Here is a 27889-nt window from a genome sequence, read left to right as displayed (position 1 = left end):
AGCTTTAAAGGTGTCTGGGCTTCTTCAGAAATTAAAACTTCACTTTTGATTGCAATTCCTCAGGAAAGTACAGAATTTAGTGAGGAAAAAATAGTGAACACTGAAGAATCAATCCCTGATTCAGAGGATTCAATGAAAAATAAGAAACTTCAGTTTGGGTGCCATTAAAATAACTTGATTTAATTCTCACTGGTATTTACTTGAAGAGTGCCTTGAATGTTACCTATTTTTAAAATAGCTTATCGGTTATGCATCATGATATTAAGTCTGTATATAAAACCTAAAATTATTTTACAGTTGTGGAATCAAATTATGTTCAAAGTGATTGTAAAGAATTCTGCCAAAGTATTTGTATGAAGCAAAATCAAAGATGGTACAGAATTTTTTTTTATCCCTATTATAGTAGAGCATTGGTAACTTTTTATTATATCACCTTAATTATTCATAATTCAGGCAGAGTATTTTCTTTCATTGAGTCTATTGTCTCACCCTTGTATTTCTGCTACTGGAAACAAGTTGATTAGGTTTCAGACTACTGAATTACATACCAATCCCACAAGTGATTTTTCTGAAGGCATGTTTTGCTTTGCAATCCTGTGTTGAACTTTACTAGGAAGATTTGTCTCTTTCTTGTAGGAAAAAAAATTAATTATATGGAGAACACTCAATAACTTTTTGAGTTATTGACATAATAACATAATATAACATAAATGTTGAATCAGAGAAACATAACCTTAATAACAAAAATCAACAGAACTTCATCTGGTAATTTTCATGGCTGAAGTCCTTTCTTTCAAATGAAATTGAAGTTGAAACACTGTCAAACTGAAGGTGAAAAAAACTTTTAAATTAAATTAGAGTAAGTCGGGATAAAACCACGCTCTATATTGTGCATGAGTTTCTGAGTATGTGTGTGTAGATATGTTTTCATTACACTATAAAAATCTGATGTTAAGCTCTATAATACATGCACTTTTGAAATTCTGCTTACGAGATATTTTTCAATATAACTATTTTTTGGTAACAATGGATAAGGAAAAAAATTAATAACCCAAAAAACCTTAGTGTAAGACTGATAGTTCAGTTTGAAAAAATTGGCTAAAATCTGGGGTAGTGCCAGGGTATTGTGAATGAATGTACAATTCTTTCAGCTAGATGATAAGATAAAGGTTTAAATTTGTCTTTTCTTATTATAAATTTAAATTATTATTATAAATGTAAATTAAAATAAGCCAGAGAAACAAAGTAGGTGTCTGGATTTTTTGGACAAGTGTTTGAAACTTTATCAATTCTTTACTTTTAAGGTAATTTTTAAAAGAGATCTGTCTCATAGGAACATTTAGTGTTGTTTATAACAAACTTCCTTGAAAGTTTAATTCATTACAGCCCTGAGAGAAACTAGCATGTTTTAGCTTGTTCTTGGGTTTTTTTGCAAACGTTCAGGGCTTAATCACTTTCTGTTCCAAAAGCTAAACTCCAGACACAACACTATCGGAGGAAGGAGCTGAGTTTCCATCAGTTAATGTACATGTTTTCAGTTCTGGCTTTTGCTATGCTGAACTTGGTATCTGATTTTGCTGAAATATCTTTGGTAGAAGTTGCACAGAAAGAGTACAAGTACAGAGCAAGTATGTACAGCCAATTCCATGAAATAAATCAGATTACTTGAGAGTAGCACCTGAGCCCTCTGTAGTTCTAACAGAAATTTTGGGGGGAACTTTGATAATTTGTAAGTAACATGCAAATGGCATACCAATTTTATGTCTTCTGCCTCTCAGTGACGTGATTTGTAATTAATTTAGACTTTTTCTGCATCTAATATTTATCAAATAAAATCACTTGTCATAATGGAAATTACAATTGAAAGTGATGACATAGAAAAATAAATTTGTTTTAGAAAATAAATCTTGGGATTGCCTTATGAAATCAAAAACATTCCAAGGCAAATGGATAAGGAGCCATAAGTATTCCAGATGGTAAATTATTTTTTATATGGCATTCAGATTTATTTTGAAAAGATTAGCATTTTTTAAACATGGTCTTTAGCTTTTCAGTATTGAAAAATACGTTTTTTTCAGTGATGGAAGTCCGGTAGAACCTTAAAAAATATTTCTCACATTTGTATGCTGATTATATGAGCAAAGAGTTACTGGGTTATTGCTGACAATGGAGATGGTTATTTTGCACTTGAAAATTAGAAAATCTGAATACAGCAAACTGTGGAAATTTCAGGGTAAAACAGAGAACTGAAAGCATAAGTGAAAAAGACTGAGAATTTATTAGCCTTTACTGTTTTATTAGCTTTTACTGTGTTACATCAAGATATATGGTTGTCTTCAAATCTACTATTATAGCTAATTCTTCTTGTTTCCAGAGGTTAAGCTTCTAGTTCCTAACAGAAATACTGTTTATATATAGTCTTGAGTTACGTGTTAAACTTTGTCCCATTTCTATTACACCAGTCTTCAAGGTCATCCACTCTTTCCTGTACAATCTAAAAATCATCTTCTGTATTGGAGCACCTCTGCTTACACTGTGTCATCAATAAATGTCATCAGTATGCTCCTACTATTTTTCCTAGCAAGACAACTAATGAAAATATTAAATCTCATAACTGAAAAATCAGGCTCAGAGAAGCGCATTCATGCCTGGCTTTAACCACTTCTGTCAGCTATCTTGCCCTCAGACAATTCCTTACCTATCTAACCTCTATTACAGTGAGCTCCGTTAATGTGGCATCCTATCAGTTTGCTAATGGTGATGAATGAAGGCTACAGTATTTCCTATTTCCAAAAAGAAAACAGGTATTTTATTAAACCGATGGGCAGGTAAATCTAGCTTTTGATGCATGAGATACAAAGACTTTGGGTAGAACAAGTAAGAGACTTCTAAAGAAAGTGCAAGAAGCATATCCAGGCAATTCCCTGTATATACACTCCTACCCCTGGCACACAGTGGCTTGGAGTCTTCTTATGTCAGAAATCAGACTCAGGTTGGGTTCAATATCCACTAGACCTTTTGAATTATTCATGTTTTTATAGTGTGTCATCTTGTGATGGTGACTTGCTCAATTAAATTGCTTTTATCCTTTAGGAAACCATTGTGTGTGTTTGTGAGAACCTCTCTTGTAGTATTAGAACTGAAAGATCCCTAATCTAATACTGTAGTAATGAAGACTCCCTTTTTATCTTTATATAGGCCTTTATCAAATTCTTCTTCAATTATCTCTTTTTCAAGCTGATGAACTCTGGTCCATTCCACCATCTTCTTATATCATCTTCTCCTATGGAATGACATCAAAATACCTCTTTATTTCTATATTCTTCTTGCCTTTTTTTTTTTTTTTTTTTTTTAGATCTAGTGGTCAGAAGTTCAGTGTTGAACATGAAGATACAGTGTGTAGATTTATGCATTAAAAAAAAGTTTCCTGCCCTGTTTTTTGGTTGAATTGGGTTTTTTGCTCCTAATAATTTCCGATGTTCTGACTGGGGTTGCAAGCTGCTGTTTTCATAGAACCAGCCACAATTAGTCTTGTATTCTTCTTTTACTGAATCAGAATTTAGAATCCGCTGTTTTGAATGTGTAGAAAGGGGTATTTATTCCCAGACTGTGTTGTATTTATTGACATCATTTCACTCATTCTTGTTCTGTCTGCCATTCACATCTGTTTCAAACATAGCTCTCCGTGATGAAACAACTTATCAGAGAGGACTCTTGAATTATGTGTTCCCAGAGAAATCCCCTATACCCTTTCTAATAAAGGAGGTTACACTACAGTAACGATGGACCTTTTAAACTACCCTTAATTAGTAATGTTGAGGTGAGAAATGATAAATTACAGTGATGTAGAATTGCCACCCTGGCACTGCCATGCTATGCAATTGAAATGTTTAATTTCTTGTCCTTTATGAAAGGAAAAGATAATATCTTTAAAAACCATCATGATAAGGAAGGATGTGTTCAAGGCCAGGCTGGATGTGTCCTGAGCAATCTGATCTAGTGAGTGACATCCCTGCCCATGGCAAGGAGGTTGGAACTAGAGTCTTTGAGATTCTTCCAACCCAAACCACTCTACGATTATATGGAATATACTTGGAACCTGGACAGTTAGATAAAATTTTTCCATATTATTATGTAGGTGAATGAAAACTTGCCTACAAAATAAACACCAAGGAGTACTAAAACTGAATTATGTTCATTTTGACCCTGCAATTTGTCTTCACTCTACTTTCTAGAGTCACCTGTTCCTTAAATGCCAATTTTCAGACTGCAAGTGGTGTGAGACACTATTGGTTTTCTGGGGGTTTTGTGTGGGTCTTAAATTTTATGGAGTTGTGATTTTTTTTCAGGACTTCTCTGTTCCTACGTATTATTATATAGTTATGTCTAAGCAGACCATTCAGATTAGCAGGGAAAGTTTCATCAGTATCAATGGAGAATCAAACTGATAATGAAAGATGAATCTTTCAGCATGAAGAAATGAAGTGAAATGCCATGCCATTTGTCCTGTGTCACAACAGTTCTGTTGTCTTCGAAGATAAATGAAATCCAAGTGCACATAAAAGAATCATCCAGAAATCAAGCTCTGTTTCTTCAAATACCCTTCTTACCCTTATTTTTGCAAAGACTGAAATATAAATGTCAGAAAATCTACTAAATTACCTACCTTTAGTTACAGAAATCTGTCTTACCTGTAGGAAAAGTAATATAAGGTATGAGATCTTCTGATGGCACTTGACTGTATCCACCATGATTAGCTCAGTGATGATGAGAGGTCAATTTGATTTAGTAGAGATTGCCTCATAACTGTAATTGCTTTGTTGCCAATGTGTTTTCTGTGTACCTCAGTGCACAGACAGCTGTATTAGGTTTCTAATGCTAGATGTACACATTACAAGAAATCTTGTCTAAAATTCCTTTGAAACATGGTTTTCCCACCTTCCAGCTGAACATGTTCATTCTTGCCTATTAAGTCTGTATTGAAAAAGGTTAATCAGACTTTCCTTTGTTTTACGGGAAACATGAATAACTTAAATCATTTCAGAACAATAAAAAAGCATAAATTAGATATAGTCTGTGAGAAGTTTTTCACAATATATGTATTTTGCACTGAAACAAACACTATATTTTTGCCTTCTTTTCTAATGGTATTTTACTCATGATAATTTGTTTTGCCCTAGAGATGTACACAAGGTATATATGCCATTAGGAAAATAGAAATTCTGCCAGTAAAAATCATAATTCATAAGCAGAAGCATTAGTACTTTGTGTAGACAATGAAAGTTGGTCTTGGTTGTTTCTGTCACTGCAAACTGCGGGAGGAAGGTGAAGACTCCAGCCTGCCTAATGTGGCAGTGAATGTTGATTTTTTTTTTTTTTTTTTCCCATGTAATATTGTTTTCTGATGAATCACACACATACATATCTTGCTGTCAGTTTGCTCTAATTATTGTAGATCATCTTCATGATCTGCCACTTGTAACCTAATATATTGCGGTAGTTGAAGTAATATGTTCTGGTTATAATTGGTTGCCCACTATTGGTATGGGTAATAGATCTCTCCTGTGAAATACAAACAGTAACTAGACGCACAGCATGCAGGTGAGTTAAGTACCTACACTACCTAGGAATCAGCAGGTATTCTTCATGACTTAGTCTCCAGACATATTTTTTCTGGAAGCTCAGCATATCTCTAATTGCAATTATATTTTGTGTCCATCTTGTCTCAGATCTTAGAAAAGGGGTTTCTGTGTATAAATATTTAAGTATGAAAGTAAAAGGCAATACCAAGCACTTTTCTGCAGACTTATAGAAATATAACTGGCATAGATCTCTTCATGGAATTCCAATTTATATTAGTAGAGGTGATCTCAAGGATAAAGAAAGAAGAAAATCAAATCTTTAATCTGGAAACTGTGAGCTACATTTTGACATGGCAGGTCTTCGTATTACTTATTTAGTTCAGTTTAATCAATCAAATTAATAAATCAGTGCATTGGCTGAATTCTGAAAGGATTGTATCTCTCAGACAATTAATTGATTTTTGTATTCTCCATGTGAACACAGAAACACCACAGTTAAGTGCACGGTTGGTGTAATATTGACTTTATTCCCTGATATTTAGTCACTTAGTGTCCAAAGTTGACAAGAGCAGTTATATTCTACCATTTTCTATCAGTAATCATATTTGCCTAGAGCGTTAGTTTCCCCCAAAGCACTTCTTGGATTTAAAGGCCAACCCTATTTTACATATTTTATTCAAAACTTCCAAAATAATTGGGAGATGAGATTTACATCCTTGCAAGGTGCTACTAGAAAGTTTGGTTTTAAAAAGGTGTGCTTGAGGTAAATGTTTGTGGTTCAGCATAAGCTTTTTAAATATCTCTCTTGGTTTCTTTCAGTAAATCCAGTTACAGGTGTTGAGGAGCAGACCATCATAACCTTTAAAAGCTTAGCCCTCTTTTCTCACCCTCACTGATTTACACCTTCTTAAAAAGACTTTAAAAAGAACTGCAAAGGACATTGCATCCAAAACCACACACAGGTCTAGCCCGGGGTGGTTATCTTTAGATTTAGTGAACAAGGTTGCCTTTGACTTTGTGTATTTCAAAACTAGCTTAGACTTGGATATTACTCTTGTGATATCCGTTGCACCAAACCTTTGAAAAGAATACATTACATTCTATTGTATTCTATTCATTTTTATTTATTTGAGGCTTTTAAGTTACTTCTAAAATATATGACAGCAGCTCTTACTGAATTTTCTGCTCTAATTACAACTTACCTAATACTAACCTGATCACCTTCCAGACAGTGATTATATTTCTGCATAACTTGCAAAGTTGGTAGAAATATGACATAATACCCATTAAATTATTGAAAGAAATTTGTAGTTCATTACAATTTATAAGTTCAATAGAAATAGTTAAGTAGATATCTCACATATAATGCATAGATGAGGCATAATAGAAAAATGATGCAACTTGTGAATCTGGAATGGAAGAAGAGAGTTTGACAATTTAGAATATCATTTAAGAGTCTGAATTAATTACTGTGTGTTCATATGTAAGGTTTAAATATGGGAGCTGGTGAAATCAATGTACCACTTTAAGTGGTGCTGGAAGCTGGATTGAGGGTACACAAAGCATTAACATTGCATGCATAGTCTGGGATCAGCTTTGGAGTCAAATAGCAGAGGTCCTGGTATAGCAAAACATGATTTTCAGCTTCTTGTTCTCTCGTCTTAATAGCACTACTTTTGCTGGGCCAGAATTAAATCTCAAAGTTTATTGAAAGAGTAATTATTTGATTAATCAGTGATGAAATAGAGTTCCTTTAAAAGCCAGACCCCACTCAATTGACAACAATTTGTGATTTTTGACATTTTAGAATACAAAAATTCTCTGACAACTGGTTTTCAAATATGTTCTCTCAAAACTGCCAAAATTTATTCTGCTAAGCATTCAGTGGTAGTCAACCGTCATATATGTTCATCATGTCATTCTGTGCACATCGGATGTTCTTGGCTTCATGTGAATGTTCATCATCTTCTATAGAAAACACAATCAAGGAAAGGGCAGAAAATACATTTTTGCGTTTAATGATTATCATGATACAAATTTAAGTGCAGAAAATGTAAAGATGCAGTCTTTATATTCCTCAATATTGCCTTCTCATATGCAGTCTTCTTTAACTTTTCAAGAATATATATTGACTTCTGCATGTACAACCTTGCCAGATAATCAGCAGCAAGAATATTTGTGTTCCATGTAAATAGCAAAAACATTCGTCTGTTTAAGAAATAAATCCATGTTGAAAAGATGAGGGACATTTTTGGTTTATGCTTATTCAGAACTTTGTTGAAAAGCTAATAAAAGTGTATAAATTATTGTAGTCTTCTTCACAATAATTTAAGTAATTAAATACCACTTCTGCTCTTAATTTTTTTTACCTTTACCCTCTTTTTTTGCGTGCTTTACTCTTTATTTTCTATTAAGAAAAATCCAGTAGATATTTCATAGCAAATGTATAGTCTGTTTTCCTGTTTGGTTTGGATAATGGACTTTGTGTGGAATAATGTGGAAAATTTGCATGGTATGGATGAACATATAATTGAGGAAAGAGCTCTTTTGTTCAAAAGAACCAGTATTGTAGTATGAACTTCATACTTACAAATAGTTTCAGCTGTGCCAGGTTTGATATGAAGATGGGTGCACAGTGCTCTAATTATTGCACATATTTTTAACATATGTTTTGCATTATATCACGGAGAGACCTATTCTTTAATGGCGCTTCTTCTTGGGTTACTTTTCCTGTGATACCAATTATTTTAAGCATGGATGACAGGTAGCTGGCATCTTCATAGCATCTCAGCAGGTTTTACCAGTAGTACTGTGAACATGAAAATAATATGTTAAGAATCTGTTCTGTGGAAAAGGATATCATAGATCTAGAAAAAGCACTAAACGACCTTTAAGAAAAATCCCCAGCAATCATTCATGAGCAAAGGACATAGTTTCTAAGTAATTACATGTTAAGGTTAAAATGTTGCATATTCCAAGGCTGTCTTTCAAAACTGTTCAAATTTAGTGTCATGAGCTCTAGTGAATGCACATCACTGTTAATAACCAAATTAATTAACAGCATGTTGAAGTTCCATAGAGACCATATACTTCTGTTGCAATTAAATAAAAAAATATGGGTTTGTGTAGAAGGTGGTAAATCATAATTACTAATATACTGTTCTGTTATTGAGTTTACTGTGACAAGGTTATAAAAAAAATATGTGGCTACAGTGTGTTTGGTTTTTTTCACACAAGCAACAATGTAGGAAATTTGTACAGAACAATTCTGTATGTTGTTATATATAACTGAAGATGTATAAAACTAGATTTATACAAAGATATAGGCATAAATAGCTAGTTATACATAACTATAGTATTTTATACTTTCCATTTATGTTCATTCTATAAACTGTATGTATGATTATAGTCTTATATATCCATAGATAGATATCACAGAGTCCCAGAATGGTTGAGGCTGGAAGAGGCTGCCCCTGTTTAAACAGGGTCATCCTAGAGCACCTTGCACAGAATATCTATCTACAACTTTTTTTTTTTTTTTTTTTTTCCCTGTGTTTGTGTGTGTATTTTTGTTATAATTTTTACATGAATTTTATGTGGGTGGATTTTCTTAGACCTCTGGTTACCACTCTGCCTTTCAGTTTTAGATAGCCCTTTACACCAGAGCTTCTATTTCTTCTGTGGTACCTGGTTCCCAGCACCGCCGGGATTATGGAAACAGATTATTTCTTACCACCACAGGCTGTAAGGGCCATCCATTCCTACTGAATGAGGCTGGTTCTGAGAACCTTGTGTTATTTATTCTCCACAGAACTGGAATTTTTGGCTGCTTATAATTAGTTTGTTACTAAGAACTTTGGATCGATTTGCCAATGATTCAACTCAATAAATTAGTAAATAAAAATGCTCTACATTATCTTGGTCTTAGGATGTGTCCCAGCTGCATCTAGGAACATGGCTTAAATACAACTTCGAAAAGTGGACTGTTCACAGAAGTAGTCAGGATTCTTCTCTGCTTTGGTGATCAGTGTCTAGCCCTATCTATTCTGTTCCTTATAACTTGTTCTATGTGGAAGGCCCCATTTTTTGAGAAGGTAGTTACCTGCTTAGTTTCTGTGCTGTAGATTGTTGGTAGTTAGATAACAACATCAGCTCTACCTTACGCCAATTTACAAACACTTGAGTCATTGTTACTTTGGGTTTTTAAGAGTCCTTATCAAGCAAGGCAGAGAAAGAATGTTTGTATGGGAAAACTCGCTACCTGTTTTTAACTGAGCAAAACAGGATGAGGTTGCAGTTCAGTGTCCTGAAACTGAAAACTTTTTCTCAGGTCTAAGATATTCTTCCCCAGTTCAAAAACAATGTATGCTTTCTCTTAGATGTTAACATAGCAATATAATCACTCAAGTCCCAAGCTGGTTGATCTTTAAAGTTGATAGTCAAACAGATAAGGTGTGCTGGATCATTTCAGTGTTTTATCTGACCAGTAGCAGTGAAGTTTTAGAAGCTTTTTTGAGTCACTTTTTTACATGAAATAGAATTGATGTATTCCATCTCTTCTAATTTTTCATTTTATCCCTGGGATGAAAGGTTTCATCTGAGAATGTGTAATAAATATTCCACTAATGAATGGTAAGCAAGAATCCGTGTCTAGTTGTCTGCTAGAAACCAATGCCATTGCCTAACTTCATGTGTTCTCTATATTTTGAGACTGCTGCCTTCTGGAAAGGCATCTGAGAGGAGGCAGCCATATTGCCAGAGTCACCATATATTTGTGTTGTCTTCTTCCAGAACCTAGTTAGGAACAATTGGATGCAATTTTAATTTTCCTGTGGAAGGTTGGCCATTTACAAGTTTTGATAAAAACAGCTTCATTTTCTTACACACCGGTGCCCTCCACAATGCTGGAAGACTTTTCCCAGGTCTGTTGTGAGAGCTTGTACATGAGCTGTGCTACTATAGATTAACTGCCAAAGAGCATGTTTCCTTTCAAAACCAGCACACTGCTTAGTTGGACTGAATCAGGTGAAACTGATGAATTCCACATCTGAGAACCTTAGGAAGAGTTGATCAGGGATGAGCCTGTGTTGCTATTTGTTGCATTTTGGCTGCTATTTTCGGTTTTCCTTCCCTTGTTTCTGAGGGAAGCACTCTTTGATCACGCTCCAGTAAATGGAGATCAGAGCATCAAAGGGAGTTAAATATGTTGGCAGTGAGTGTCACCAAGCTTGACTTTCAAGTATGCAGTGCTAAGAATATATTCAGAAATGCTCATCAAGTGAATCAGGACAGTTAAGCACCTAAGAAATGGAATCATGAAGGGAAGAATTTTCAGCACAAGATCATCTAAATCTAGGAAAAAAGAAATATTCAAGACAGCAGAGATAGAAAGTTTTCTGTGTTTTCTTAAATCAAATACTTTCATTGGCATTTGTAAAGCCATAGCTTAGAACTTATTCCTGCAGGTGATAACATAAATAGAAAACACAAGGATGAGTATTTCAGGTTTGCCTTCAAGCTCTTTTCTGTCTGGGGTTCAAGGAAAGGCTTTGCTAAGGTCTGTGGTGCAGATACTCTGATGAGACAGATAAGAATGCTTAGACACTCAGTTGAGAAGTTAGGTACAAGTCTGTTTTGTGGTTGTGTTTATACCAAACACAAAGTTTCTCACATGGTGTGACTCAGAGATGTGGTAACTGTTCACCATGTATTAGAACATTTTGGGCCTTTAGATTTTCAGTACCTTGCCCTTACATTGCTACAATTATATCTTTAGTATTTATCTTCTTTCACATTTATATTGTCTGTACAGGCAAGCTGTGTATTCATTTGTATGGATGTCTGCACATATATTTGAAAAAAATATATATTTGCAATCCAGGATTTAAAACTAGGGAGACATGTTGTGCCTCACTAACACTTGGGAGAGTTTTCACTGACTTTTATTATCCAGTTTTGCATCTACAGATACCATAGGAAATGTTTTTCATGGTTCAGATAGAACTTGGATGCACACATCCAATATCCACCCACTTTTCAGGCTGTAGAGCAAATCAGTCCTATGATCTGATGTAGTATTTACCCTGTCTCCCAGAAGTTAAAAATAGGTTACTTGTCCTCTTAAACTCTGCCTGTCAGAAGTTTGGAGACAATACTCAATATTTAGAATTGCTTTCTTGCTTGTTGTGGATTAACCCAGGTAGGCAGCCAAGTTCCATGCAGCCACGCACTGTCCCCAGGTGGAGACAGGAAGGAGAATCAGAAAGGTAAAAGTGAGTTGTCTCATGAGATAGAGACAGTTTAATAGGCAAAGCAGGATCTGTGAGCATGAGCACAAGCAAAGTAAGGGATCCATTCATAACTTCTCATTAGCAGATAAATGTTTAGACATTTGCAAGAAGTCAAGAAATCTCAGCTTCATCATGCAAAACAGTTGTCTGGGAAGAGAATGCCATAGCTCTGATCATCCTTTCCCTCCTTCTCCTTTCCCAGCTTTTTTGGCTGAGCACAGACTCATATGGTGTGGAATATCCCTTTGGTCAGCTGTCATCTTCCAAGTGCTTGTGCACTGCCAGCTGACTCACTACTAGCTACTATGAAGAAAATTATTTCCAGAAAACTCTTCCAGACAAAACAAGTACACTACCATTATTTGGATCATATTGATACCCCTCCTTCTAATTCCGGGGTCAGTCAGTTGAATACATATCTTTAAAAATAAAAAAAAAAAACAAACCATATAATGCTCAGCTTTTGCACTTGACCTGTTTTGCTTGAAATAAAAAAAATTATGGGTGAAATGCACCTTCATACCACATTTTTAAAATGCTGACAGCACAACGAAATGAAAACATTTTGTCATGGGGAAAAAGTATTTATACAAACATAGGAAGTGTGCAGTTTTGGTGGTGTGGGGGTTTTTTGTTTTGTTTTGGAGGTGTTTTTTTGTTTTGTTTTCTTTTTTTGTTTGTTTGTTTTCCACATTCCAAGAATCATTCTTATCACTTGCATAATCACAGCTTCATTAAAGGCTCAGAGAAAAATTGTGTAGTCTGTTTGGATTCTTGTTGGAAGAGGAGTTCTAGAAACAAAAAAATTGTGGCTGTTCATTTCAATATATACTGTACCTTTTTATCCTTCCCTTTTTGGCAGATGGCACAATGTGAACTTTTTCAGAATGTAAGAATGATAATAATGAAACAAGATTTTTGAATACTTTTGTTAGTGGCAAGAGCTCTATTCCATGTATCTATTTGATTTACTAAAGGTCCATGTTTATATGTGAAATACTCCCAGCTTCCTGATTATTAAAATTGAAAATCATTTTATAGCTTACTCCAGAACACTGTAAGCTTGCAATGCTTATGAAAAATACTGTATGAAAATAGCTCTTTGTATATATTCTAAGTGCCATTATGTTTGTTTTTCTTTAAAAATAATCATTATCTTTTCCATATATTTTATGTTTATTACTGTTAAATATGTTGGCTTTGCAAAGCTGTAGTGGTGGGATTTATAATACATTTACTGTTTCATACACCAACGAAGTTGCAATTGAAAATTCGTGTCAGCTGTGCTGAAGTTAGGTAGACCTTTCTCTTAAATTCTCAGAATACATGACCTGTTTTCCACAGTGGCAGAAAGGAAAGAACATTTTCATATATGACCTGAAGGAATCATATGTGAAAGTAAATGAGCTCCAATGAACGTGGATCTCCAAAATGCCATTTTTACATTTGTTATTCAACCTGCAATCAACACTTCCATATATTTCAGAGAAATAAAATTGTATTTTACAAGTGTAGTAACATGTCAGTCCAGCAGTAGCTATAATAAATATTTTATTGCGGATAATCTGCATCTCATTTTGGCTTTAGGAAAGACACAGTGTATGACCACATCATATATTACAATGCAAAGAAGAAAGTAATAATGAAAAATATTATCGTCTATCATATCTTGCCTTGATTTTTGAATCTACTGAGATATTCTGTAATGTTCATTAAAGAATTACAAAATAGATGTTTGACCAAAATTTTCATCATCTGTTCTCATTGCAGATTCCTGGCTCATTAGAGATCCACTCACATGGAAAGCTGAAGGTAAGATGAAACAACCTACAGCCTCAAGCTCTGGTGGGGGCCTATGAATTGCATTGGTGTTTTTAAAATGGCACACCATTGTCGAACTGACAGAATAGTGCAAACTGCACAATTGCAATAGGCCAGTCATTACTCAGTATGTACAGTTTTCTACTGACTTGTCCATTATCAACAGTCTATGCTGCTGTAGCTAATTTACTGTTGCTGCAATAACAGTGTACACCAAAACTGTAAGTAGGGAGAAATTCACAGAGCACAAACTTTAACAGATATAAATGGCTTGTCTAAGTAGGAATATCCAGGAGGATAAAATATCTGCCCCATTATCACTCATCAAGGATAGAGCATAATTGAATAAATTATAAAATTCTCAAAATGACATATTAAATCTCTTGTGAGCATTCTCATTTTTCCACAAGAAACTATGTGTGCTATATTGTGATAATTTAAATTAATAATTTCAAAATGTAATTTGAAGCCACGATTTCTACTCAGCTGGAAGCAGATTGGGTCCCAGAACTCAGAAATTGTGTCCACTCAAAAATGTTTGAATTTGGCAGCAATCTGGCTGTGAGCAGACCTTAATCTGTCTGATCAGTACATACCTACCACTGTATTGAGCAAGTACATGGAGTTTGGGTTTTCTTCCTTTGGTTTTTCGCTCAGTGATTTTTCTCAATGGTAACCAAAGTCAAGTAATCTATAGCTTGTGAACATCACAAAAAGGGTTCATTTACAACCATATTCTGTATCTTGTGCCACCAAATGGAGTGTGTGTTCTTCTGTATGACTACAAAAGATTTTAGAACAGCGATCAGAAACGTGTTCTGCTCATTAATGTTTTTACAGTAGCTGCCTTAAAAGAGCTACAGTTTCCTAGAGCAAGTCGTTCAGAATTCAACTACACTCTTCAAGTTTAATAGGTTGAGCTCTTTGAGTTCCCCTACCTCCTCCTGATTGATGGTTTGTTTCTTCTTTTAATACAAAATTCAGTAAAATTTCCCACAGTGAAAAGGATCTTTTAATTATGAAACATCAGCGTGTGGGAATGATTCAATTTACACATCAGAAAAGTTCAGTTACTTGACCATAATTTATTTTTTGTGCTGATGATTTACAGACCACAGATTATTCTTCTGACCCCCTCCCCTTCTCACTTGCTCTTGTTCTGTGTAAAATAAAAATCTCAATATCCTGTAAAAGGCTTTAGATAGTGTATCACTTAGTCATCAGAGCTAGAGGCTTCATTATCAGGCTTTCTTCTACCAGCTTTTATCCCTTTCTCATTTCCTAGTTATGTTGTCATATTTAATTTAGGTGTGTTCTGTAATTGCTGAGTAATACAGTTTTTTCTTGTCTCTGACAGAACAGAAGGATGACATAAGTAAAGAGGCGTATGGTATCTCACTCGTGAAACAGTGAGATAAGAGATATTACCAGGAAAAGATATTTGCAGTTCTAATGTTACATATTATACAACTGACCAGCTCCCTCTTCTTTTTTTCTTTTTTTCTTTTTCTTTTTTCTTCTTCTATTTTCTTCTTTTTTTTCTTCTTCTTCTTTCTTCCTCTTCTTTTTTTTTTCTTCTTTTTTTTCTTCTTTTTTTCTTTTTCTCTCTTTTTCTTTTTTCTTTTTTTCTTTTTCTTTTTTCTTTTTTTCTTTTTCTTTTTTTTCTTTTTTTTTTGGTATTAACTAATTAATATTAAAATACTGGTCTGGAAGGGATGGAAAATTTTCCTGTTTCCATGTACTTCCTTTATGCAGTATTAGTCATCCCTACTGTTTTATTGTCAGAATATAGCTTAGGACATGGATTGGTAGGTAAACCAGGTTTTACTAACAAAGCTTTGTGGGTTCTAAATATGATTTTCCTATCAAAATCAGAAAAGTTAATCTTACTTTGTGCTTATTATGGCCAGAAGAGAAATAAGCATTAAAAATGTCCAGAATACCATTTATACAAATAGTTTTAAATATACTTACATATATGTTCTTCAATTTGTTTTGGTTTAAATCAAATGTGGTTTGTGACTAAGTATTATTAGATTAGATTATGCTCATTTTAGAAAGAAAAATTACATGTGGAGACCTGCAGGTATGCACCATTTGTTCTAGGTTGTATATATAATTCTGGTTCAGCTGAATACTCAAGAATATTTATTGGCTGGCTATTTGTAGCCGCAGATATTTGATCACAGTATCTACCCTACTGAAATACATGGCTTTAATTGTTTGCTTTTTTAGCATTTAATTTAGTCTATTTTCCACTTTGGAAGGGATGTATGAACGGTACTCTAGTAAAATATGTGAAATTTGGGAGCAGCGTCATATCTTCTAATTTATTTCAGACACTTGAAAGTGCTTCTCCTTAACCCTGGAATAAGTACTTAAACTAAAATAGCCAACACTAATTTGTGTTTTGTAATGTTCCGTGGGAGAGAAACTAAAAGATTGTTTTCACAATATCTGTACCAGCTGCTGTTTGGAGTTGTTTTTACGTAGAAACACAAATGAACCCCTGGATAAGACCTGAAAGCCAAAACTAGCATGTTTTTGTAAAATGGACCAACGTAAGATGTTCTCTCCTGTTGTCCATTTGGCCATTACAGGTTAAAGGAATCCAGTTTGATTTGACAAGTCTAAATTTCCCTTACTGCAGCTTTGTCTAATTCTCCTGTAACTTACTGTATGCTACTCAGTAAGGGGAACAATCTCAACTGCATGAGGATAGCAATACAAGCATGCGTCTTAACACTAAATAAACTCAGTTTTTATTCCCAAAAGATAATTTAAAATATTGGTCATGAGTAAGTAAGTACCCCTAGTGAGTACCAGACCACTGTATCTTCCATCTGACTGGTGTACCCTTCTGTCTGAATGCTCATGTATAAGATCTCACAAATCTTAGGTGGAAGATGGATTGTTCTTCTGTTACACAAAGCCAGCATCAGATATGTACAGTTATACTGTGATTTAGTTAATTATCTTTTTTTTTGTTTGTTTGAATACAATTGAACTCCTTTCTTCTTCTACATCGGTACACCTGAAGGCACGAATAGGTAATGGCTTCAAGTGATTTCCAACACTGGTGCACTATTGAAACATTGTGTATCCTGAAAAATGCGACCAGCCCTTCAGTACTCTGGCTGCTGGTGCAGCAGCTGTCCTGTGACGATGCACCTGGTTGTTCTTGGGGTTCTTTTGGTACTCCCCACAATGGCTTCTAGGTCATTTTCATTGGCCAAGTAAGCCCTGTAGCATTATTCCCAGCAAGTCTGTGTTTCTGCACTTGTCATCAGTTCCCAGTAGTGTAAGTCCTCAGTAGAAACCTCAACTATAGGGATAAAAAAAAAAGTCCAGTAATTTTCTAATATGTTTAAATCCCTGTCCTTCCAGACCATTATCTTATGAGCATTTACTAAGGTAAATAGTAAGCTAAAATCAATAACTCTGTACAGAACATTTATTTCAACGAAAGCCTTTGCTCACAGTTTTTATCATTACTTTTTTTGTGGCCATCTATTTTCAACTTCTCTTCAGCTTAAATACTAGCCTTTTGTATTAATTGTGTTCAGGACAGTCAAATGATGGTTTGTGCTGTGTTAAAGGTTGTGTTTTTAGTAGAGATTACTGTATTTAGTAGATGTTCTGATGATAAAGTTTTATGGCAGAAGTTATTATTGACACAACCTTTATGTCTTTATTTTCCTGTCATGACAATGTATGTGAGTGTTGAGTGTCTGTTAAGATTGCAATGTTCTCACCCCAATACAAAGAGCTTATGGTTTCCACTGTGTTGTATAAATTTTTTGGACATCCACGGAATTTTTCCTTTAGTAGGTAAGGATTACTGTGACTTACTCTCTCCTGTTGTAACTTTGTCTGTGCACTTAATATTGCACCATCCCAGATCCTTGCATTGTTGATAAGAGAATCAGAGGTAAATTCCCAGCTGGTAGTGGGCCCATCTCCCTGGTGGTACTACACATACTTTATTCTTTTGTTTTGTTCTTTGTTTTGCTTTTATTCTACAGTTAACCATCTCTGTGATTACTGTTTAATTGCATGTATGATTCCTGAGTATTTCTATCAAGATTTTGTCAGGCTTCCTATATTTATGAGCTGTAAAGAGGCATGCCAAGGGAACTAATTTTTTTTCAGGTTGTCCTCAAAAAAATAAACAGGTGTCATACTCAGTCTTTTGAACTGTCATCTTCTTACAGCAATCAGTCAGTCACCATGTCATTGGATGGATGTTTTTATATTTTTACACATTTCTATCCTCTTTGCACAAAACTGAACTGCTTGGCATATTAGTTGCAAATGTGAGAAATGATTTGTCAAACAAGAAAAATACCTTAGCCATGGTTAGGAAGTGGTTGAAGAAGTGTTTGGAATCTTCTCTGCCATCAAAGCTGAGGTCCCCCTCTGAAGGCCTGAGATACAAATCAAGTTCAGCCTGGGAGTCTCACAGGCCTGAGTTCCTGGACATAATTGCCTTTCTGAACAGACTACTTCTCATTCTTCCCATTCAAAATCCAGGATGCAATTACTGATCGTGCTAGTCTTTATAAAAGTATTTCCGTGAAAGTGGAAAAACTTCTGTATGCTCAAATTCTGAGCAGTAGGAGGAAGGGTCATGATTTAGCCCAGTGCTTTGTGTAAATATTTCTGGAAATATGTATTGGAGCCAGAATTCTCTCCTGCTGAGATTCCACCATGTCAAGAGAAATTTTTCTAACGTTCTTAAGTCATGGGGAATTTAATGTACCTCCTGTGCACAGCCCCTGTTGAAAACCTCTCCTTGAGATGTATTAATTTATTAATTCAATCACTCAAGCCAAATATTAAATAATGATGATAGTAAAGCTATTAAATTTAATCTGTTATCATCACAATCAACATCATATTTTTAATCAGAAGTGGCCAGAGATATTTGATCAGTGATTAACTTAATTTTGTCAGGTTATTAAGCAGTTCCAGAGCATGTCTAACTTAACCTGTTTAATAGCAGAATAAAGTAAAGAGATGCCTCCCTTGTAAAGCTCAGGTGGAAGCCAACTGCTAATACACATTGCTGTTTTGCCATAAAATCAAGATCCTGAACATCTTGTGACTGAAGCAGAAAGTGGCTATTAGCCATTACTCTGGAGCCCCAGCACAATGTGCTGGCATAGCCACCAGCAAGAGACAGTGGCTGCAGAGACGGTGGTGTTTCACCAAGACAGGGGGATTCCCCAGTGCATACAGTCAAGTCTCACTAATTAAGTGACTCACTACAAAGTATTCTGGGAACTATATCCACTGCAGGTGTGGTGCTTAAGGACATGGTTTAGTGGTGGGCCTGGCAATACTGGGTTAGCACAGCTAGACTTGATGATTTTAAAGACTTGATGATATTTCAACCTAAATGACATCTCTCTCTCTCTCTCTCTCTCTCTCTCTCTCTCCCTCTCCCTCTCTCTCTCTCCCTCCCTCCCTCATTAAAACATGAAAACTTGCCTTAGTCCTGAGGAACCATTCCTGTCTTTATTGATAGGATTCTCCTTTGGTGCATTAGCAGAGATGACAGGCGAAGCCGTGGGTTTCCTTTCAGAGTACAGAGCGCTGGGGAAAAGCACTGTGCCTAGGGAAGTGATACAACAGCACAATCCAGGATTTTCAGGACTCTCTTTTAGGACCTTTTACTGATTGGCAAAACTTGATTTTAGTTCTAGGCTTGTTGATGTTAATAGAGGTGTTATTCAGTCCAGGATCAGTGAGTAAATATCCCAGATGCTAAAAATCTAGAAAATACTGCCATTGCCTCTCTGTAAAAAATTTACACTAACTGGATGATAGAATAGTAATGTTTTACTTTCTATGTAGAAAGTTACACATTTTTTTTTCAGGAAAAATGCTTACAATTAAATAGAACTTGGGGTTTGTAACATATTATGAATGCAGTTGAACTAATTAGGGTGTGGGTGTTTTGAGTAGTTTACTACATAAAAAAGAACAATTCTTTTCAAGCCGATGAACTATTGTTTTGAAAAGCATTTTGTTATTTTCCTTCAAGAGACTAAAATCTTTCTCGTGGTTTGTTATGGCTCTTTGAACAACTTTTTAAGGCTAATTTGTGATAGATTCTGTACTGTGATTTTTTATATTTAGTCTATTGAAACTATCTAACTTGAATAGTCCAAGGGAGCTAAGTCAGGAAGCATAGAATTCAAGAAAACCTTAAGTTGGTACTTCACGCTGAACCAGAAGCCAGTAGAATTCAATTTTTGTTGAAAGAACAAAGTGAGTATTTTTCTTGAAAAAACAAAGGACTTTTTTTCCCCCCCAGCATTCTGTTTCTGTCTTAATAAATTATGATTTCTGTATGTTTTGTGTAAAATAAGAAACAACATTTAATTTTTTTATTTTTTGATGTAGTTTAACAATCTCTGCAAGAAGGGATAGAGTTTTCTGAAAGGGAAATTTGACCTCTAGATCAACTCTGAAGAGGTTTGACCCATATTCTCCATTTAACAGTGATAGGGAAGGACATTTTCATGCATGCTACACTTCTGAGTTGATGGCAGACTGGTCTCAGATTCAGATATCAGTTCAGATGTCGAGAAGAGGCTTTGCACTAGCTCAGTGTGCTTGAGGCTACTACACGAATTATGTTGTTCACAAAATACATTTTAACATTATAGTAAAGCAAGCAGAAAGGTGAACAGAAGCTGTCAGTAAGGTGGTGATTGATCTGATTTTCCCTTTAATAGAGAAAAACAAGTAAGGAGAGATCATTTGAATGACACAACTCAATGAACCAGGTGAAACCACTAGAAATTAGGGAACTGGTTGGTCATATCGAGACTGCCCAAGATTTTTTCAGCAGTACATAAATTAAGTACCAAAATCCAGATGTACAAAACTTCATGTTAAAATTGTAATACACTTGTTAATAGCTGTGTCAGACTTTAGAAAACAACATGCAATCTATGCTAATTTATTAATTTGTTATGAACCAGTCACATGGGTATGAAAGTAGGAATTTTATATGAAAGTAGGAATTTTCAACGGGTTCCTACTGTGTTTTGGGAAAGTGCCCAAAAATTGCAACTCCAGCGCATGTGAAGCTCAATGTGACTACACAATTACAATCTGGGTTTTGTAAGTGGAACTTCAATGTGTAGTGTTTCACATCCCAGTTGTCAACAACGTTACCTATGCTGTTTTTAAAAGGAAAAAAAAAAAATAAGGTGAAGGATTGTATTCCCCTGGTCTGCTTGCTATGCAATTTATACAAGTATTTATGAATTTAGTGACTGAGGCTGAACCTGCTGTGAGAGGCAATACAAGCTACCTTCTACAAATATCTAAAAATAGGGTAACCATCCCTGAGTATGGAAGCTCCAGGTGTGATTTTGGAGACTGCACAAGTATTTCTGTTACTGAATGCATATCTGTCATGTGGAAAAAATGGTCTAATCTCAGCTGTAAATGCTGAGAATTACATGTTACTTCCCTTCAAGCAATAAATGCTCTTTTGTCTATCTAGATTTTGTTATATGTTTTTCACAATAATTCCTAACGGTGTGCTATGTCATTAAATATCAAAATCCAGTAAGTCAGCTGGCAATAAATGGAAAAATAGAAATCCATAGCAAAGATTAGTGATATCTAAAAGTGGTTTATGGGTCCTAGTGGGATTCCTCCTTTTTTAACAACAAAGTGCAGAGTGAAAGAATATGCACAGCTTACTTTGTCTTCCTATTTCTTTTGATCTGAAAGAACAATCAGATAAGGCTGATTTCTGAAGACAGTTCAGAATGAACAGATCTCAGTTGCCCCCAGTGATAACCATCATTGTCAACAGGAGGCATTCCAGGTACTGACACTAGAGCCTTAAATGTTCAGATACTGAACATTTTATCTTTTATTTTAAAAACTACTGCTGGGAACTCTCTTTATAGAATGCAATGAATGATGAGTATTTAGAAGAAGAATGAACCCTGAAGGAGAATAAAGCTCAAGCCTCAGAGACTGTCACTGAACACCAGAAGGACAGAATAATTTAAGGTTAAGGTGGGGAATTTCATGCACACAGACAACCTGAAGCTGTGAAAAATGGAATGATAGAACTCAGGAGTTACAGTCTACAAAATGACAATTAAAATTATTTAAAGGTCCTGGTCCGAATGGGTTTTTGTCCAGATTAGTGAACATTCTGTCAGAGTTCAGCGGCACTTAGTGCTTTTGCATAGGGAGCACTCAAAACTGCAATATGTTGCAATGATGATAATCAAAGTTGAGGTGTCTGGATTACACTGGTGTGCATAAATGCTAATAGGTGCCTTTTGTAAGCCATTTCATTTACAAATGCTGTCAGTTCCTCTACATGCAATCTTCAGCTCTCAGTCTTTGAAGAAAACACTGATTTTTGATGGGATGTGACGACTTAGTTTTACATGACTCAGGTATGTTGTACAAAGCTCACTGAGCAAGGCACAATGCCAGGCAGTTGCTATTGTTTGTTTGAAAATTGACTGTTTACGCATATAAAAATTACAATATTTTTCTTGGTTAAGAGTAAACTATTTTCTAGTTAAGGGTAAACCTGCTGCACAATGTTGCTTATTTTTAAAAAATTAGTAGTTAACTATCTTTGTGATAATCTAAGTTAGTATTGATAGCTTAACAAACCACAAAAATATGGAAGAAGTACTATTATCATTAATCAAGGAAAACTAACTTTGAATGAGCAGATGCTAGTGAATTATTGGTCAGAGGGGTTTTTATGCACTCATCACTGCTACAGCAAAATATTTGTTACTCCTCATCTATTCATCTTTTTAATCATTTGCTCTGCTTACTAAACCTGGATACTGAATCTAAACACATCCCTTCACTGGTGGCATTGTTGCTTTCATGCAGTTTGGATGAAGGCCTTTGTCTGTTTTTACTCTCATAACTGGAGCAGAGTTTAATTTAGAAGAGTTTCCAAATAGGAACTTCATTAACATATGTGTCTCCCTGGCAGAGAAGAGAAATATGGAGTTGCTATAGATTGAGTCAAAAAATACTGTTATTTGCGAGCATGTGGGCAACATTTCTTTTTTTAAAATCTAAAGAAGTCTTAAAATTATATTATTTTGACTAGTATCTTGCCAGAAGTGAGTAAAATCTTATGGTCCAGTAGAATTTTTCAGTGTTGATAGACCAAATTCAGCTGCTGATGAGTTGATGACCAGGTTTGTGATTATGAATGTCTGAGTAATAAAGAAGATTAATCAGAACATATTTGAAATTCACAGACACTGATGAATAGAACTAAAAGTCTCTTTTCTTCCTCCCTTCAATACCTGGATTTGTTTCTTGATCCTTACACCAGTTTCTACTTGTGTGAGAAGTGCATGGCTTTTAGGACACATTCAGTGTGTCTCCTTGGGCTGGCTCTAACTTTAGCCACTCTTGAGGCCACACTGCCCAGTTTCCTAAGCACACAGGAATGCCTGTTTTTCTCCAGGTCTCCTTTGTTGGTAAATTTTTGCCAGTTCCAGCCTTCAAGGAAAATGCAATTCCATAACTTTCATATACGTCCCTCAAAGTTGATGCAAGTTTCTCTGCAGGCAGATAAGAGCACGTCAAGTTAGGAAGCACCAGGTTACTTTTGGGACTTCCATGTGTGTCTCTCTGGCATTCGTTTTTTCTATCACCCAGCAGATATCTGCCAGGTATATTCCAAGAACACAGTGGTGAACAAAGGATTATACGTAATGGGAACGTAATTACTTGGCACACTGCACAAAAAAGGTTGCAATGATGGCAGGTGTGGAGTATGATTTTTCACTTGTGTATCTTGAAGCAATTTTTTCAAATGCAAATGTAACGTAACAGGTGCAAAAGAAAAATGAATAATCGCTTTGGCTTGTATCTTACAAAGCAGTTTCTAAATAGATATGTGTGAAGGCAGTTGAAAACACTGTATAGAAAACATGTTGGGAATACCTATAAACTTTAAGATGGGTTCTAGGTTACATAGAATTTGATTTGTGAGGGTGAAACACATTTTAAAGAGAAGCACCTAAACTGTAAATCTGAAGAGATTATTCTCTTTGAATAAGCATAATCCAAATTTAAGGCAGATGGACTTTTAGAATTTTGACAAATTTGTGTTTATTGAGCAGAAAAGCTTGCCCATTATGCTGGTGTTCTCTACTGCTAGCAAACATGCACCATTAGGTAACTGGAGATTGAAACTCCACTGTGGGGTTATATAAAACTAGAGAGCATCTTGCACTTAAAATATGTAGAGCAAAAAACTGCTGCAAAAACACCTCCATATTCCTCTCCCAAAATTCCAGAGGTCTCTTCACATAGCGGGTTTTTATCAATGACACTGATCTGAAGTCCTACCTTGCTGATTTTTTTTTTTTTTTTTCATAACTGCACAGCCTGTATATTGCTTTAATTTTTATGTAAAGTTATACAGTGTTGACATATTCTGTAGCCTTTCTATGACAGGGCAGTATGAAAACCTTTCCTTCCATGCCTACCAAAGAAAACATTGGGGTTAAATGACAGGGCTCTACCAGTGATTTGCCTGTCACAGAGAACTGTAAATTGTAGCCTGTCTCCAGGATAGTGTTTAGACACATTCTGAGATTAATGATTTTGCATAGACACTTTGGACTTCAAATGATTGTGAGATAAGCTCCATCAAGAAGAATCTTCCAGTTTGAACTCAACTGAAAGAGTTTTGCATTTCAGCTATGTTTATATGTAACTTAGCTGGGAGAGAACAGACAGAATCTGTTGTAAAAATGAAATGGTGTCTCATATGTTCCAGACTCCATACAATTTTTCACCTCCAGTTTAACTCTTTGTGACAGATTTCTTTTTTTATGGTAGCTCTTAACACTTTCAGATAACAGACAGCCCTGAGACATCTGATTTACTTGACTGAGCAAATCGTATCTTTTCTCTTAAAGGAGCACAGCTAGGAAGGATGGTCTGTATCCTAATTTTAGGGAAGAGGAAACTAAGGTGCATTAATCTCCTGGGAAATCCATTTAAGAATGTGATCATTCATTCACTTTTCAGAATCCGAATTAGTAATTGATATGTGTTCTGCAGCAAATGAGATATTATAATTCAGGAACTCTAACTTTAGACAAAGGTAATAATAAGGTTTCTTTTTTGTTTAATGGGGAAATGAGAAAATATTTGTCAGAAAAATGTAATGAAAGACATTCCTTTTTCATGTATTCTATAGTCTCCCGATTAAAAAAAGAAAAAACCTACCCTTTATTATTTTTAATTGATTTTTAGCTCTTCTGATAGGTATTGAAGATCGTATGGTTTCAGTAGAATAGTATAGAATCAAATGCCACAGCCATGGCAGAAAAAGCATTATGGGCTAAATATTGCCATCTTAAGTAACCTGAAGTTCCTTTATGCTGCCTCTCCCTCTGGACTAAGAAAGAAAATCCCATATTACTTAAGCAGGCTTTTTTAAAAGATATATTATATTATTGACCAGATATACACCAGCAAACTCTAACAGTGTGTGGATGCCTTCCGTTACCTGAGGAGGAATTTTCCTATTGGATGGCACCCTGTGCCTGCCCTGTTCACCTGAGGATTAGTGCAGTTACATGACATCAGGTTTCAGAGTCATATCCTCAGAGTGATTTGAGGAGAGTTAGAAGGTCTTTTCAGGAAAAAATAAAAAAGCTATTCTTTCAAAATGGTATACAGATTTGTTCAAACATTTATAGAAACATCTTCATGATTTTTTCATTTCAGTGTTAAAGTTTTTTGCGTATGATATCTGTCATTCTTGTTTATAATATTTGTGACTGAAATATTAAGATATAGAGAAGACTGAGATGAAAACAGATGGATTTGAATAGCAGATTGGAAGTTTATTAACTTAACGTACCAAATATTAGATGGGGTATGCAGGAAGTTACAGGACTCCTTCCATAACATCTCACAGCAGATGCATAGCATCTTCAGCCAGCTTCCAGTGATTTGGATGCTCTTTCTCTGGTGTCAGGTAAATAAAGTAGAAGCTCGTCAGTACAAAGGCATCAGAGACCTCACGTTGCTGAAAGACCAGTATCCACTAGGAGAATGCATGAAAATTCCAAAGTATGGGAGCAAACCAACTGGAATTTTTTTGTAGTGGGCACAGGCCTCAGGCTCCTAGTGACTGATTAGCAGCCATACTCTTTAAAAGCCATTAAAAAATTAAAACATTTTCTTCCATGACTGTATAAGGCAACTAGATCCAAACCACGCCAAACTGAAACCAGTTTGGGTGTGACAACTGGATAGAGCTACAAGGCTCAGGGGCAGAGCTCCTGTAGCAGTATAGTTCAGAATTCATGTAACAACTAGAAGTGAGGGGCTCCTGATGCCCTAGGGTGATATTTAAATGATGAATGCAGGAAATTAATGTATAAGCCTCTATTTCCCTTTGACAGAGAGATGCCATCTTTCTGAAGAAGCCAGTTTTGTGTTACTCAGTAACATGCATGATTTTCTCCTTTAGAGATTGATAAAGAGGCAACCTGAAGCTGTCTTTACTTGCTGAAAACTGGATAGGCAAGCGACTATTTCAGTTAGACAAAACCAACCCAAAACTCCGACATAATATATTCATGCCAAAATAATTTGATTATAATGGCTTGTTTGTCTTAATGCAGCTATGGAATGTGTTTACATCTATTTTTTTTAACTGCCAGAGCTGAAGTTTACAAAAATTATAAAGCACTAATAAGCATACATAAAAAATCCTGTTCTGAATGTGATTAGTGCATGCCCCTTGCTAATGTCAGCAGTTATTTTTAGTAGAGAGTATTTGTAAGATCTGGCAGAGAATTTTTGAAATGTCAGGAGGGTAAGAGGAAGCATAGCAGAAGCCAAATACATATATAAATATGTTAGAGGACTTTAATATTAAGTCCATCATTTTTTTAAAAGACAAGATGCAGCTGTCTTGAAACTGACATGGTAGATCATAGTTCCCCTCCCATGTCATAGGTACTGTGCAGATATGACATAATTACTTGAATTTTAGAAAGAAGCTTGGTTTCCTCGTAACCAGAGGAAAGAGCTTGTTCTCCCTTTCCTGTCTTGTTAACAGACAGGTGATTGTTAAACAGATTTTGTTACACAGCATATTTCACTCTACTTCTAAGAAGTAATTTCTTTCTGACAGAAAGATCATCAAGATTTGCTTCAAACTACTTAAGCTTTATATTCTGTCATGCATACCAAAAAATGTTCCCATTCAAACCCTCCTGGAAGCTTTAAAGGGAAGGGCAGTTCTTTTACAGTATTGTTCATAAGCTCAGGAATGGTGCTGCTCAGTGCTGTTATCATTTTATTTGATACAGTAATACCTGCATGCTTGCCAGGTAGACTTTATTAGCAATATTTTTGTGGTGAAATATGGGTCAGATTTGTATGCAGCAGTATTTCAAGCACATGTTTCATCTCATGAGCATTCTCATTTTCTGTGCTGTTTCTAATTACTGATTATATATTTCTATTTGCATAAAGCCAGGAAAGCTGCTGAGTCATTATTGGTGCAAAACTTGATACCTCTTAAGATTAAATAACTTAACTTTTCAGTAGTGCAGGAATAACACTTTTCTCTTTGATAAATATTGCGAGCACAGATTTCATGTCATCCAAGCTCATTTTCACTTACACATTTTACAGAGTTTTTTGTTTGCTTTCTAAAAGTCTCCTGCCTAGTTCCCATTGTAAAGCGAGCCCGGTGCCCTCTACACTTAATCAGTTCTGGTGTCTTTGCATCAGAACTGTGTCCTGAGAAATTACTCTGAATCCCTATGATTATTAAGGTCTCTTTAGACAGACTCCAGCCATCGGGGTCACTAGGAACAGAAAGCCTCCAAATACCTTCCTAGTATCCTTTTCTCCCTGGCCATTGAAAAATTGCAGAAACTATACTCATTTTACAGATGTTACATACTTCATTGCTTTCTTGGTTTACAGGAAAGGTAATTTTCATCCTGTAGATCAGGTATGGAAAATTACACTCAGAGTTGAAGATAAAATGGACCATCCGGGTAAACAAATTACATACTAATGGCCAAATAACCCACTGTAAGTCCTCTTCAACTGCAGTGCATGTTCTGAGAATTAAAATATAAGACTTATTGATAGTCCAGTTTATTTCTGCTTAAGATAGAA

At 35.3% G+C, this 27889-nt stretch overlaps 1 protein-coding gene across 7 annotated transcripts in view; it reads left to right on the top strand.

Moving 5' to 3' along the window:
* TENM3 (teneurin transmembrane protein 3) overlaps nucleotides 1-27889 on the top strand; it is an 844329-nt gene that overhangs the window by 374618 nt on the left and 441822 nt on the right. For all 7 annotated transcript variants that reach the window (XM_058420808.1, XM_058420807.1, XM_058420806.1 and 4 more), the window contains exon 4: nucleotides 13643-13684. The gene's annotated coding sequence lies outside the window, so the exon portion shown is untranslated. The remainder of the gene's footprint in view (nucleotides 1-13642; nucleotides 13685-27889) is intronic.

Source organism: Hirundo rustica, chromosome 5 (assembly GCF_015227805.2).
Source record: "Hirundo rustica isolate bHirRus1 chromosome 5, bHirRus1.pri.v3, whole genome shotgun sequence".
Classification (NCBI taxonomy): Eukaryota; Metazoa; Chordata; class Aves; order Passeriformes; family Hirundinidae; genus Hirundo; species Hirundo rustica.
Note: the sequence above shows the minus strand (reverse complement) of the source record. Positions and strands in the feature narration are given on the sequence as shown.